Genomic DNA, 14530 nt, shown 5'->3' on the forward strand with positions numbered 1-14530 from the left:
TTTTTGTTTTTCATGGAATCTTTCTGTAAAAGAAAAAAAAAACACAACATGTAGACAAGTTAGCTTTTAGATAACTGGGCCAACATTAGTATTTCTTTTAAACATTAACTCTCATTAACTTTTGACATTATATAGCTCCGTAACAACAGTTTTATATAAGTGACACTGGCTAGAAATAGTGATGTTTGCGAGAAATGACAACAATCACAAGATAGAGCATTTTTTTGAATAACATCTCTACCTTACCTGCCTTATAATTTTGGGGATGTTAACCTAAACAAACGTTTTTAAGACCATTTCAGAACAGTGTTGTGGTTGGGTATTTTGTAAATTGACTAGCATTTTCAAGAATTCATCTGTTTATATTAACTTTCAAAATATAATAAGCACTTAAGGAGCAATTGTCACATACCAGCAAATCATACATACTGACCATTCCGAACAACTCTTCGGGTGCATACAGAGGCAGCTCTTTTTTAGCTCACCTGTCACTTTGTGACAAGGTGAGCTTTTGTGATTGCCTTTTGTCCGTCGTCCGTCAACAATTTACTTAAAAGACATCTCCTCCTTAACCACTGGGCCAATATTAAAAAAAACTTCATAGGGATGTTCCTATATGTTTATAGTGAAAACTTCAAAAATCTTCTCCTCTGAACTTAATTGGCCTAGAGCTTAGATATTTGTCATGATTCATCGTCTAGTGGACCTCTACAAAGTTTGTTCAAATTATGGCCCTGGGGTCAAAATTGGCCCCGCCCCGGTGGGTCATGGGTATTCTCTATATGTTTATAGTTAAAACTTCAAAAATCTTCTCCTCTGAACTTACTTGGCCTAGAGCTTAGATATTTGTCATGATTCATCGTCTAGTGGACCTCTACAAAGTTTGTTCAAATTATGGCCCTGGGGTCAAAATTGGCACCGCCCCAGGGGGTCATGGGTATTCTCTATATGTTTATAGTTAAAACTTCAAAAATCTTGTTCTCTGAACTTACTTGGACTAGAGCTTAGATATTTGGCATGATTCATCGTCTAGTAGACCTTTACAGAGGTTGTTCAAATTATGGCCTTGGGGTCAAAATTGGCCCTGCCCCGGGGGGTCATGGGTATTCTCTATATGTTTATAGTGAAAACTTCAAAAATCTTCTCCTTTGAACTTACTTGGGCTAGAGCTTAGATATTTGGCATGATTCATTGTCTAGTGGAACTCTACAAAGATTGTTCAAATTATGGCCTTGGGGTCAAAATTGGCCCCACCCCGGGGGGTCATGGGTATACTTGATATGTTTATAGTTAAATGTTCAAAAAAATTCTCCTCTTAACTTACTTGGACTAGAGCTTAGATATTTGGCATGATTCATCGTCTAGTGGACCTCTACAAAGTTTGTTCAAATTATGGCCCTGGGGTCAAAATTGGCCCCGCCCCGGGGGTCATGGGTATTCTCTATATGTTTATAGTTAAAACTTCAAAAATCTTCTCGTCTGAACTTACTTGGACTAGAGCTTAGATATTTGGCATGATTCATCGTCTAGTGGACCTCTACAAAGTTTGTTCAAATTATGGCCTTGGGGTCAAAATTGGCCCCACCCCGGGGGGTCATGGGTATACTTGATATGTTTATAGTTAAAACTTCAAAAATCTTCTCCTCTTAACTTACTTGGACTAGAGCTTAGATATTTGGCGTGATTCATCGTCTAGTGGACCTCTACAAAGTTTGTTCAAATTATGGCCCTGGGGCAAAATTGGCCCCGCCCCGGGGGGTCATGGGTATTCTCTATATGTTTATAGTTAAAACTTCAAAAATCTTCTCCTTTGAACTTACTTGGACTAGAGCTTAGATATTTGGCATGATTCATCGTCTAGTGGACCTCTACAAAGATTGTTCAAATTATGGCCTTGGGGTCAAAATTGGCCCCGCCCCGGGGGGTCATGGGTTTTCTCTATATGTTTATAGTTAAAACTTCAAAAATCTTCTCCTTTGAACTTACTTGGACTAGAGCTTAGATATTTGGCATGATTCATCGTCTAGTGGACCTCTACAAAGTTTGTTCAAATTATGGCCCTGGGGTCAAAATTGGCCCCGCCCCGGGGGGTCATGGGTATACTTGATATGTTTATAGTTAAAAGTTCAAAAAAATTCTCCTCTTAACTTACTTGGACTAGAGCTTAGATATTTGGCATGATTCATCGTCTAGTGGACCTCTACAAAGTTTGTTCAAATTATGGCCCTGGGGTCAAAATTGGCCCCGCCCTGGGGGGTCATGGGTATTCTCTATATGTTTATAGTTAAAACTTCTAAAATCTTCTCCTTTGAACTTACTTGGACTAGAGCTTAGATATTTGGCATGATTCATTGTCTAGTGGACCTTTACAAAGATTGTTCAAATTATGGCCTTGGGGTCAAAATTGGCCCCGCCCCGGGGGGTCATGGGTTTTCTCTATATGTTTATAGTGAAAACTTCAAAAATCATCTCCTCTGAACTTACGTTGCTTAGAGCTTAGATATTTGGCATGATTCATCGTCTAGTGGAACTCTACAAAGTTTGTTCAAATTATGGCCCTGGGGTCAAAATTGGCCACACCCCGGGGCTGATGGGTTTTCTCTATATGTTTATAGTGAAAACTTCAAAAATCATCTCCTCTGAACTTACGTTGCTTAGAGCTTAGATATTTGGCATGATTCATCGTCTAGTGGACCTCTACAAAGTTTGTTCAAATTATGACCCTGGGGTCAAAATTGGCCACACCCCGGGGCTGATGGGTTTTCTCTATATGTGTTATAGTGAAAACTTAAAAAATCTTCTCCGAACTCACAAAGACAAGTAACGTCTTAATTTAAACTGGATAACATATTTAGTGCACATACCAATTTTCAATATGGGCCACATACAACAATTAATAACAAATATACATATATAGATACGCATGTAAAATCAAGTAGTGACAAGAGCTTAGATATTTGGCATGATATATCATCTAGTTGACTTGTACCAATATTGTTCAATCTTTGGCCCTGGGGTCAAAAAATGGCCCCACCCGGGCGGTCATGGGTTTCCTTATATATATGTATATGATGAAAACTTAAAAAATCTTCGTCTCCGAAACCAAAAGGCGAAGGCCTTAGATATTTGGTATGAAGCATTGTTTATCGGACCACTATTAAGATTGTTCAAACTTTAGCCCTGGGGTCAAAATTGGCCACGCCCCGTGTTCATAGGCTTAGGTTTTTAATATTTGTATATAATGGAAGAATGTGCAATATATGACAGGTGAGCGATTCAGTGCCATTTGGCCCTCTTGTTTACTATTTTGCTTACACAAGTTATCGGATATATAAGATTTGAGTTTTTAAATCAAGAAGAAGTCAACAAACTGTGGGATCTTCATGGTTTTATTTCAGTTATTTACTTCTTTGTGGGAAAGTGTTTTTTTGCATTAATCTTTGTTCTACTTAAGAAATGGGCTGTATTAAAATTGAGCCTGCTTTAGGTCTATTTTATTATTTCTAAACAAGGTTGAGAAAGGTATGACACATTTTAAAGATAAAATGTGAAATTTGGATTCAAACAGACATATTGCTTGAGTGTCATTTGAAAGCGTTTTTAAACAGAAAAACAAGAGATGTTTGTCAAACATATGAACCCCCTCCCCTTGAGGAGCGCCAAGTTGTCAGGCTTATTCCGCAAATTGAATTAAATATGCAAAGACTGAAATGACAGCTGACTTGTCATTGACATTAGATGCCTTTGCGGCAGTTTTAAGATTATGACCGTTCAAAGTGTGAGGATAGTAAGTAAAGTTCTAAATCATGTTCAGATGATGACTGATATTTGCAGATAAAAATATATCCTTTCAGCAGCAGGAAATAAGTAAATATGACAAAATACTTAATCATGCATATAGGTTGACCTCTGACTTCAAGATCTATAAGATCAGCAACTGGTCACCCCCAACCTAGATGGCAAGTTTGAGAACCATGGGTGCAGGCATTGTCAAGTAATCACACGAATATGCTTTCAAGGTCACTGTAACCTTCACCTTTGACCTGATTACCCCTGAAATCAAAATGAACCATCTACTGTTAAAGCCAAATTCCCTTATCATGTTTGAGAGCTATGGGTGCAGGCATTGTTGATTTATCACTCGTTCATTCTTAACGCACTTTCGTCACTTAGGGCCAATGACTCCTTAAATCAGTTATGGTCATACCCAGCCTCAATGTCAAGTTTGATGATCATAGGGCCAGATATTGTTGTGATATCACTCAGAGAATCTTTGTTAACCTTTTCAACTTAAAGGTCACTGTGACTGTTACCATTGGCCCAATGACTCCTAAAATCAATAGGGGTCATCTACTAATCAGGCCCAGCCTCCATGTCAAATTTGATAACCATACCGTACGTTCAGGTATTTTTGAGTTATTTCTCGGACAAGCTTTAACAACTTTATCCCATTAAAGGTCACTGTGATCTTGAACTTGGACCTGATGACCCCTTAAATCAATAGGGTTATCTACTGGTCAGGCCCAACATTCATGTCAAGTTTGATAACCATCTGTCCTTCAGTTGTTGAGTTATCACTTAAAAGCTTTGGTCTACCAACAAAGCTGCGAATCGTCCGACCAACATGTGCAATGCAATATACCCCTCTTCCTCGGAGGAGGCATAAATATAAACAATAACATGAGTATACATAACATGCAGGTTTTCTGGATTTCAAATTGAAACGAGATAATTACTTAATGACAGTTTAGCAACCAAAGACAGTACAAATCAATTTATAAAATAACAAGTCATTCACAAAAGTATACAAAAATGACCTGATATTGTTTAGATCATATTTTAATATTTAAGAAAATCAAGAGAACACTTTGCACAAGGCCAGTGTATTGTTCTTAGGGAAACGGGAAGGTTTCCTGGACTCTCCACACAACATAAGGGAATAGCCCTCTTGTCACCAGCCCAAAAATAACTCTGTGTCAGAACACAATATAAGTCGCCTAGTAGCGGTTGGGTCGCGCCTGGTCCTCCTCATCAATGAACACAAGAAATCCTGCCTCATCAAATGGGCAAGGGTTAGAACTTCTTCATTCAAAACAAGGAGGTCAGAGTCCTGAAAGAGGGAAGGTTTATCAAAAGTCAGTAGCATAATTCACAGATACTAAGATTAAAAATAAGAAATATCCAGTGATGTGCTACTATTAAGTCATACTTACTTCAGTACGAATGTTCAAGAATGTTCTCAGCACTCACCTAAACAGGAGTGCTTTTAATAACTTAGTAGATACAAACTTTGCCAGCATATAAAATAGCTTTTAAACGTTTATAAAATAACACTGCCCATATTTCATACATGCCAACAATTCAACTTGGTCTGCCTGTGTGTGACTACATGCATGTTAAGATGTTTAAAACCATATTTTTTAGAAAAATACAACACTAGACTTCCTATGAAGTACAAACATGCAAATGAGTTGTCAAGTATCCATTTTTAAGTACAAATTTTCAAGAACTCATTAGCAGTATTTAATAATGTAAAACCAGCTTTTAAATTCACATGAAATGTTATAATATTGTTCATAACTATCAACTTCATTTAACATTTAGGTACACTCATGTCTTAGATCTATACTGAATTTTAGTTTCTATAAGGTTCTTACAGCAGTTTGAGAAAGACTGGCCTCCCGGCGACAACAAACTTTTTAACTCTGCATTGAAATGTCCCGGCAGTTGAAGCACACTCAAACCAGCTTGGAGTTCTACTCCCTTCCTCAGACTCTGGTCCAGCACCTCTAATACGAGCATCATGAATCCTGGCTCCATCTTGATGACCCTTATAATTGCTCCCTGAAGTTGCAGCTTTGTCAGCTTGCTCACTTGTTTCTAAAGATAATAAATAATATTACAAGTAAAATTGTACCTTTAAAATAGCGCAGCGCTTTGTTTGGCAAAAGGCACTAGACATTTTGGGAATTTTGAGTCGCGAATATTGCTAAATAGGGAAATTTTACAGTTAAAAAAACAAGACTTTCAGTCTCCTGCGAATAGAGAATTTTTTATAAATAAGTTTTTTTCCCGTTCAAAAGACCTTAAATGCCTGAAATATCAATACTTGGGGTATAAATATCTTTAGCAATAAATCATGACACAAAATATTTCATACTGATCGATCTCTGAATGTGATGAAAATCAATAATTTCTGATTTCATATATTTCCAAAACTTTAGATTACATAACACATGGTTAATTAGGATGCTGAATGAGCCAGTACAGGTAAAAAGACTTCCATAAAAACGTTTGTTTTTTTTGCCTTTGTTTGACTAGGATTTTTTTCGGAAGATTGGGAAAAAATATTGTATATTTTGCTTTGGGAATGGGTCTGATAGTCTGAGCTGTGGGTACTATAGAAAAAGCCCTGAAGCTGACTCTCATTATTGATCAACTTGTTTACATTTATTCCAAAACAACAAACCAGTTAGTTGTAACCATGCCCCCCCCCCCACCGGTGCGGGAAGCAGGGACTTTGACTTTAGGTCCAGAAAATATCCCTGAACTGCTGGTAAAATCCCCACCAAATGCAACTGCACCCACGGGGATCAAAGGTAAGGCTCATTCCCCGCTATTTAAGCACTAGACAAAACCACCGCATTCACCCAGGTTCACATTGGAGGTAAAACACGGCCCATTTCGCCGGACCTGGTGGGATTGGGGGGCGTAGTTACAATTGACTGTTGCATAATTCTTACATATTCACATTTCAATTGCAAATACTGACATGTTTTGGAAACTTGAAGAACATTTGGGAAGTATAATGGCAATTAAAGACAAATGATATATAAGAAGTCAAAACGGTCAATTAGTGAGAATTCAGCTGTAAAATATACAATATAAAAAACAATATGGAAAGGAGTACCCACCAAACATAATTGTGCCCCCCCCCCCCCCCAAACATATTAATTATTACTTGATCAACTTGTGGTTTCACTTATGTGAAGTGTCAAATTATAGTGATCTAGTTTTGGATTCTTAATTCTCTGCATCATTCAAGTACATTCAAATACACATTTAAAATGGATTTCTAAGATGATGTACGTGTTATAAACTTACGCTGTTGTTTTTTTGGGGTTGGCTGTGTTACGGTCGGTGGAATTACCGAAAATCCGAAAATCCCCGTAAATACCGAAAATCCCCGTAAATACCGAAAATCCCTTCCATTCTCTGAGGTATATAGCGTTTTCTTTAATACGCCCGGATTTACTACATTCTTGTGTTCGAATTTTGTATGCCGTAATTGTTGGAGGTTGGAGAGGGGTGGGGAAGCCTGGGGAGGGTGGGGGTGGGGGTCGTGATGACTAAAACCCGGGACCCCCTTTCATTACGGGAGTAATTACTTATTATTAGTGTCATCGCTTGCATGCCATAGTTGGTTGTAGAGAGGGGAAGGGGAGTCGGTGGAGGGGTGTTGGGGTGACTTAAACGTAATCAAAACCAACTAAGTATGATAACAAGATTTATTCATTCAGTTTCGTTTATGAAAATTGTACTGTATTGGATGACACCGCACAGCAAGACACTTAAATGTGCGATCTGATAAGACAGCAGACGGTAATAAAGATACACAGAAGTTGTGTACTTTACATGGGCTGGAGTTATTTTGTTATCGTAGATATTGATATTTAATGTTTTAACTTCAAACTAGTAATTCAATTGATATCACATTATATTTTTTTATTGATTTTCTGATTTTTAATATGTCGCACATTGATTGTTTAATAGCTTTTGTATTGATATTGCTTGTAATTAGTTATCAGTTTATATTGTTGAAAGCGCTTTTGTATATAGAAATGGTGCTGTATAAGTTAATCGATAAATAATAATTAATTGTGTATTGTGAACAAGTTGTGTGTCGAGAAAGGTGAATAACTGGTATCAAGCGGGAGTTGATTATACAATTGTCCTTATGTGTATCATAACGAATTGTATGTGTCTCAACTGTTATGTGGAATCGCTTGGTAATTTTCATTGCACAATCTCGCGAAGAAATAAATGCAAATTGTACAATTTCACTTAAATACCATCACTGCACCTAAATACGAATCATCAACATCATATTAACATTGGTCATGATAGGAAAGTGTTATTAATGAATAAAGGCATAATCTAATATTTTATATCGTAAAGCATACCGTTTAAATACTTACATGCAATACTCGTCTCAATATCGATATGGACATGTCATTGTGAGATATTGGTCCATGTCTGTTATCTATCAGTAATGACACCCCGCTGTGACAGATTCTTATCGTGCGGTCAGTACCTGGAACCATGCTGTCACTGATGACTATAATACGATGTGTATTGAACCCCAATCAATGGCGTTCTGGTTCAAAACGGAATGCCCCTGAGAACCAGAAATTAAATCTTGTATTTACACGGAGGTAACAAGTAAGAATACGCGGTGTATGAGAGAAACATCGGAAGTCAGAATATTTATTTCTTAGTGTAATGCAGTTCAAGAGTACGTTGCACGTCAGTGTTTACGATATTAAAGAAATTTAATATAATACACCACTGAGGGCCATATGACATAATAAGGACAGGCCATTTACCCATCGAAGGTGTATATGGACCGAGGCGTAAGCCGAGGTCTGTTCACCTTCGGGGGCTGAGTAGGCGGTTATTATAATGCCATATGTCCCGAAGTGGTATATGATATGAAAGAGGATGATCTTAAGCGAAGTGATTTTGCTAATTTTCGACCATATGAGAGCGTTCAGTTATGGCAGGATGAATGTGGACTTGAATTGGACCAAAGATTTGTATTATATATATTTTTTTCTAATTTAGATGAAAACAGATTGTTCATTCACCGTGCCATATCCAGGCCACACCACGAGGAGGCGCTCTCGTCATGGCCCATCCCCCACCCCCACCCAAAACCTACCCTCATTTAGTTGAAGAAGTTTCAACACATTCCTAATTTGTTACGTACTACAGCTTCAGAGAACATTGAAATGCAACAGCATCTTCAAAAAATCATAAAAAAATTGGTCTAATTGAAAATAACCTCCTTCCCTTATGGACTTTCATTTCGTATTATTTTAAGACGGACTGCTTATGCAATGTTAAAAATATTCATCAATTAATCCCGAAAGAAATCGATACTTATTTTGAAATAATCATCCTATTCTGCGAAAACAGTTAGGTTGCCGAAACATTCACGGGAATGACCGTAAAGTGATATGTTCGAATTAAAGGTAATTAACAACCGTCTTGCCACTATGACAGTACTCGTGAACTGTACCTTGTTTGTTATATAGACCTATCTAGCTCACAAACATTTTTCTATAAACCTTAATATCCCGTTTTAGAACTATTCACATAAAGGCACACTAGCATTTAAATGGGTTAGTAATCATACAGAAATGCAATGTTTTAAGTCCACGTAAGAGAGCTATGTAATGGCTCTCTTCAGCAGCAATGTAGCACTAATGCGCAAGGGTTGTGGCAAATGTAAAGCATGTATAATAATAGAAGTTAAATACACATATGATAGCCTGAACATTCAGTGTATAAAACAAAATAAATAAAACATATGTACAAGATGTAAAACTTAGTTGACAAAACAGTTGTATAATGACTGTAAATTATCAATCAAAGCATACAAAGAACCCATGGCTAGAAAGATAGGTATAATGGTGTAACATTGTTGGCAGTACTGTTGAATGTCACGTCAATGCATATGTCTCAGCTTTCCCTAAAGGGGGACATAAGCTGAAAACGTAAGCACCCTTTTTTTCATATTTAAGTACAGTTGTTACTTCATGCGTACCTCAAAGACTCGAAAGCGAAACGCGAGGAAAATATGCCTGTAACATGTCATGTTGTCGAGCAAGTTCGAACTCTTCATGAACTTTTCCTGAACTATTTTTATTTATTTGTTGTTGATGCGATAATGAGAAATATTTTATCATATTATTTTATCGATGATTATGGAATAATTCATCCCAGTAAATGTAGTCGACATCAGCTAACCGTATTTATTGCTGGCCGTTTACAAAAGGAGTAATTGCATTTGCGACGTGAGTTGCGCTGAGAGATATGGCGTGAGACCACAGTTATTTTTACTATATGTTTCATATAGACACTAACCTGGCTTTTGACTTTATACACACCCAAATTGAAAAACAAGGACATGGCATCTCTAGAACAATTCAAGACACAAAATATAATCACAAGAAAACACCATGTTGACCATTGACCCGACTGTCAAAATTGAGTTCAAATACATAACCCTTCCGCCAGGGAGTCAATCGGCTACAAACAACTAATTTTCAGACTTCCACAAGCTATGATTTTTCCAATATTTACATTGAAAACTATCAATTTCTACAATAGAGTGTCAAATTCAGTCAAGTTCTCTGCAAAAAGAACATTTTTTGCTTCTTTTTCATTCAATTTTAATAAAATATTGATACTTGAACACAAGCACTCTTTGTTTCTGTATTTACATCCGGAGATTGGTCAACGGGGGGCAGATAACTGTGGTCTTGAGCCATATGCCACCTCAGTGAGACTGAAGTTTCCCTACAATGGGATTCACGGCGGGTCTCTGCAGCAACAAACTCACGCGCTTAAAAGGGTCTCACCGATTGTCTAGCTCTGACATAAATGGCACACCCCAAAATTGAATGTACCATGTATATCGTTTGACATAAAAGTGCATGTTGACATCAGCTAGCCGCTATTATTGCTTATTATTGGCGCATGGTTTTCGACGACGACAAAAGGTTAACGCAATTTGGAAAAAAAGAGTAGTTGCACTTGCGACGCGAGTTGCGCTGAGAGATATGCCACCTCAGTGAGACTGAAGTTTCCCTACAATGGGATTCACGGCGGGTCTCTGCAGCAACAAACTCACGCGCAAGCACTTCAAAAGGTATGACATGTTTTCCAGAGTAGACACAGCATGGCACGAGCAAAAAAAAACGAGCATGTTTAACCGTCTCATTCGTAACAAATTAAGTTGGTGAATCCCAAACATCTACTAGTATTTCAGCCGTAATTGCGAGTTAAAAAACGTCACAGAAGCTACTATATTAATATGTGTAATCATCTATCTCATTACTTTTAATTAAAATACAATTTGAACTTTTGTATAGAAATGTTAGGTAATGAAACCAAAAAAATATATGAAACCCTCAAAATATTCTTAGTCCCTGTGCTTAACACTACAGGCTAAAGCATTGAGTATCGAGTGGAGGTTTTATTAGGGGTGTGCTACCTTAATGGTCGCATACTTCAGGAACTGTACAAATACATTTCTATATTCCCCAATGTTCTTTCATATTATTTGTACACTGGTGACACGTCATCTTGTTTTGAGTAATAGCTGGATTATACACTCAATTCGCCCATTCTTAATCATCATGATTTAATTTCAGCTCATATAACTGTCTTAGAAAACAACACATTGCAGGGAATGTGTATCGGTTTAGTGGCAGTGAACTGCTACTACCATTCTTCTTTGTGATTACGCTTGGCTAGAATAAATCGCGTTATTAATCACAAGCTGAGGGATTTCGCTTTCTGTACGGCAAATTGGATTCGCACGCACGCAAGCACGCACGCACGCACAAACTGCTTTGACTGTAGTCAGTGGCAAAAGTACAATAAATTAAGACAAACTTCATTCCAGATTAAAAGTGTTTAATCGGGCATATAACAGTTTTTTTAAGAAGCAATCCTGCAATGTTTATTATGCTGAACACATGAACAGATTCAAATTACCATTCTTGACGAATGAAACGAGCACAATTACATGTACCGGCACACTGCCGACCTAATTCTATAAAACAACTTTTTCAGTCCCTTCTCATTTAAATGTACTTTGTCCCGCATGAACTCGGCTGGAAAACGTATGTGGGGAAGCCGCAAAACTTCAACAAGCTCACTCTTCCCCAGCAACTGGTTAATTCGTGCGCGCTGGCTTGCAAAAAACCTGTACCCCAACCCGTCCCGGAATGCTCCACGCTCCCCAATCTCCAACACCAGGATGGTAGATACACCACTGTCAAGGAAGTCCTGGGCAATGTCAAGTACGGCCGCCACTATGTCCTTCGCGCTTCGGTACGGATGCAGTTGTGATGTCATTGCCGCCCAAACTCACTACCACCAAGTCCGCCCCGTACATCTTCACCTGTTTCAAAAGTCCTGGTTTGGGTTTGGAAGCTTTCATCCCGCCCGCACCAAAGAAACGCACCTCCATAGGCACCTAAAAGAATACATTTAATATTGAAAATGGCTTCACAGTCGTTGCCTTTGTAATATTCTTTTCAATTATCACCTCATTGCAACATTGTTTTAATAATTGTCATCCGTAATATTCAATTGAAGTAAAACATAATATATACAAAACAGAATATATATGCGGCCTTTCAATTATAGAATTACTACACAATTTATGACTGTAACATTTCACAGTGTGCAAAGTGCTTAAACATCACATATGAATACATAATATATCATTGTACATTCAGACCTAATATTTAGTACGCTTAATTAGGTTGAGTCATTAAATCGTGACAGTAGGTGTTTACAAAAAGTCTGCAAGCTGCACTCTCACAGATTGACCATCCTAAAACTTTTTAGCACGAGTATATTGGCATGTCGTTATATGACAACTAGAAACAAACACGTAAAAATCGCCGATGTAAGCTAACTAAATAGGAAGTTAGGTTTTACTGTACATAGTGAGTGAACATTAAAAAACAACGCACCTTGAGGTCCTCATTGCAGAATGCGCCTAGTCGCCAGACGTGACTGTCCCCGAAAATTGCAACTTTCTTCGTTTTTAATAACAAGGGTGAACACAACATACATGCAATATATTTGAACACACCTTTATATATACTGACAATCTGGCGATTGTGCTCAAGCCATGCCAAGGTGTTAATTCTGCTACAAAAATTCATTACACGGTTCTAACTTTGATATATCAACAAGCGCTTTCATTAGGTACTGCGAATTCACACCTTTTTACCAAACACGTGAAATTTAACATATCACGTTCTCAAGGTGTTCCGACTTTAATTAGCCAATTTTAAAATCCATATTCGCTTTCTTTAAAAGCAAATGCTTACAACGCTTTTCCTGAAATGTATTCACTAAATCTATATTGTACTATTATTATACCAAGAACAATACGAATATAATTGATAAAACAACATATATATATAAATAGAAACACTGACGTGCAATGTACTCTTGAACTGCATTGCATTAAGAAATAAATATTCCGACTTCAGATGTTTCTCTCATACACCGCGTACTCTTACTTGTTACCTTCGTGTAAATAGAACAGAACAGATATTTTATTAAGACTTGTACAACGTACATCATCTTCTTAACCACAAATGAATAATAAACAAACAAACACATGGTATAACATAGGTTATACATAATATGAAATAGAATCATAAATACATTCAAAAAAATATTCACATCAGGTGAGGATGAACAAAACTATTATAATTACTAGTATAAGTCAATATTTAAAGTTGATCTTCAAATACGCCTTTATGTAAATACAAGATTTAATTTCTGGTTCACAGGAGCATCCCGTTTTGAACCTGACCGCCATTGGGGTTCAATACACATCGTATTATAGTCATCAGTGACAGCATGGTTCCAAGTACTGACCGCACGATAAGAATCTGTCACAGCGGGGTGTCAATACAGATAGGTATCAGACATGGACCAATATCTCACAATGACATGTCCATATCGATATTGAGACGAATATTTCATGTATGAATTTAAATACAGTAGTATGCTTTATGATATTAAATCTTATATTAAGCCTTTATTCATTAAATACACTTTCCTATCATTGTCATGACAAATGTTAAAATATGTTGATGATTCTTATTTAGGTACAGGGATGGTATTTAATATGTGAAATTGTACAATTTGCATTTCTTTCTTCGCGAGATTGTGCAATGAAACATACCAAGCGATTCCACATAACAGTTGAGACACATACAAATCGTTATGATACACATAAGAACAATTGTATAAATTAGGCACACAATTGTTAGATATTCTTTTTCTTATGTACAAGTGATTCAAAGGTAATATTTCTACTGTTGATGCAACCTTATTCATTGTGATTTGACTATAATGTTTTCTGGCTTCATGTGAATGACCGTCCGATACTCGTATTGGGTATCATATGAATTGTAGTTAGAAATTATAGCAATCAAACACAATAAAATGTGATATTGAACTAGTCGTTAAAACATTAACATATATGAAATTAAAAGGACTTCCCGGGATTTAGCCATCCCTCTCGTCCGACTTCCACACCCCCCTCCACCCACCAACAACTTTGGCATACAGGACGACCAAAATGAAGTATTAAATATCGGCGTACACACCCTCGCATACTTTTTTGTATACGGTACTGGCCAGTAAGGTACGACCCTACCCTCACTTACCTCTACAATTTGAAATGAGATATGTGAAAGTAGTA

The 14530-nt window shown here is 37.2% G+C and overlaps 1 long non-coding RNA gene across 1 annotated transcript; it reads right to left on the reverse strand.

The window, feature by feature from the left end:
• Window positions 1–3481: 3481 nt before the first annotated feature.
• LOC128207023 (uncharacterized) lies at window positions 3482–7131 on the reverse strand. The gene is made up of 3 exons (XR_008256635.1): window positions 7105–7131; window positions 5658–5880; window positions 3482–5110 (listed from the first exon to the last, which is right to left on the reverse strand). It is a non-coding gene; the product is annotated as an uncharacterized LOC128207023 (long non-coding RNA).
• Window positions 7132–14530: the final 7399 nt, after the last annotated feature.

Source organism: Mya arenaria, chromosome 10 (genome assembly GCF_026914265.1).
Source record: "Mya arenaria isolate MELC-2E11 chromosome 10, ASM2691426v1".
In the NCBI taxonomy this organism is placed as follows: Eukaryota; Metazoa; Mollusca; class Bivalvia; order Myida; family Myidae; genus Mya; species Mya arenaria.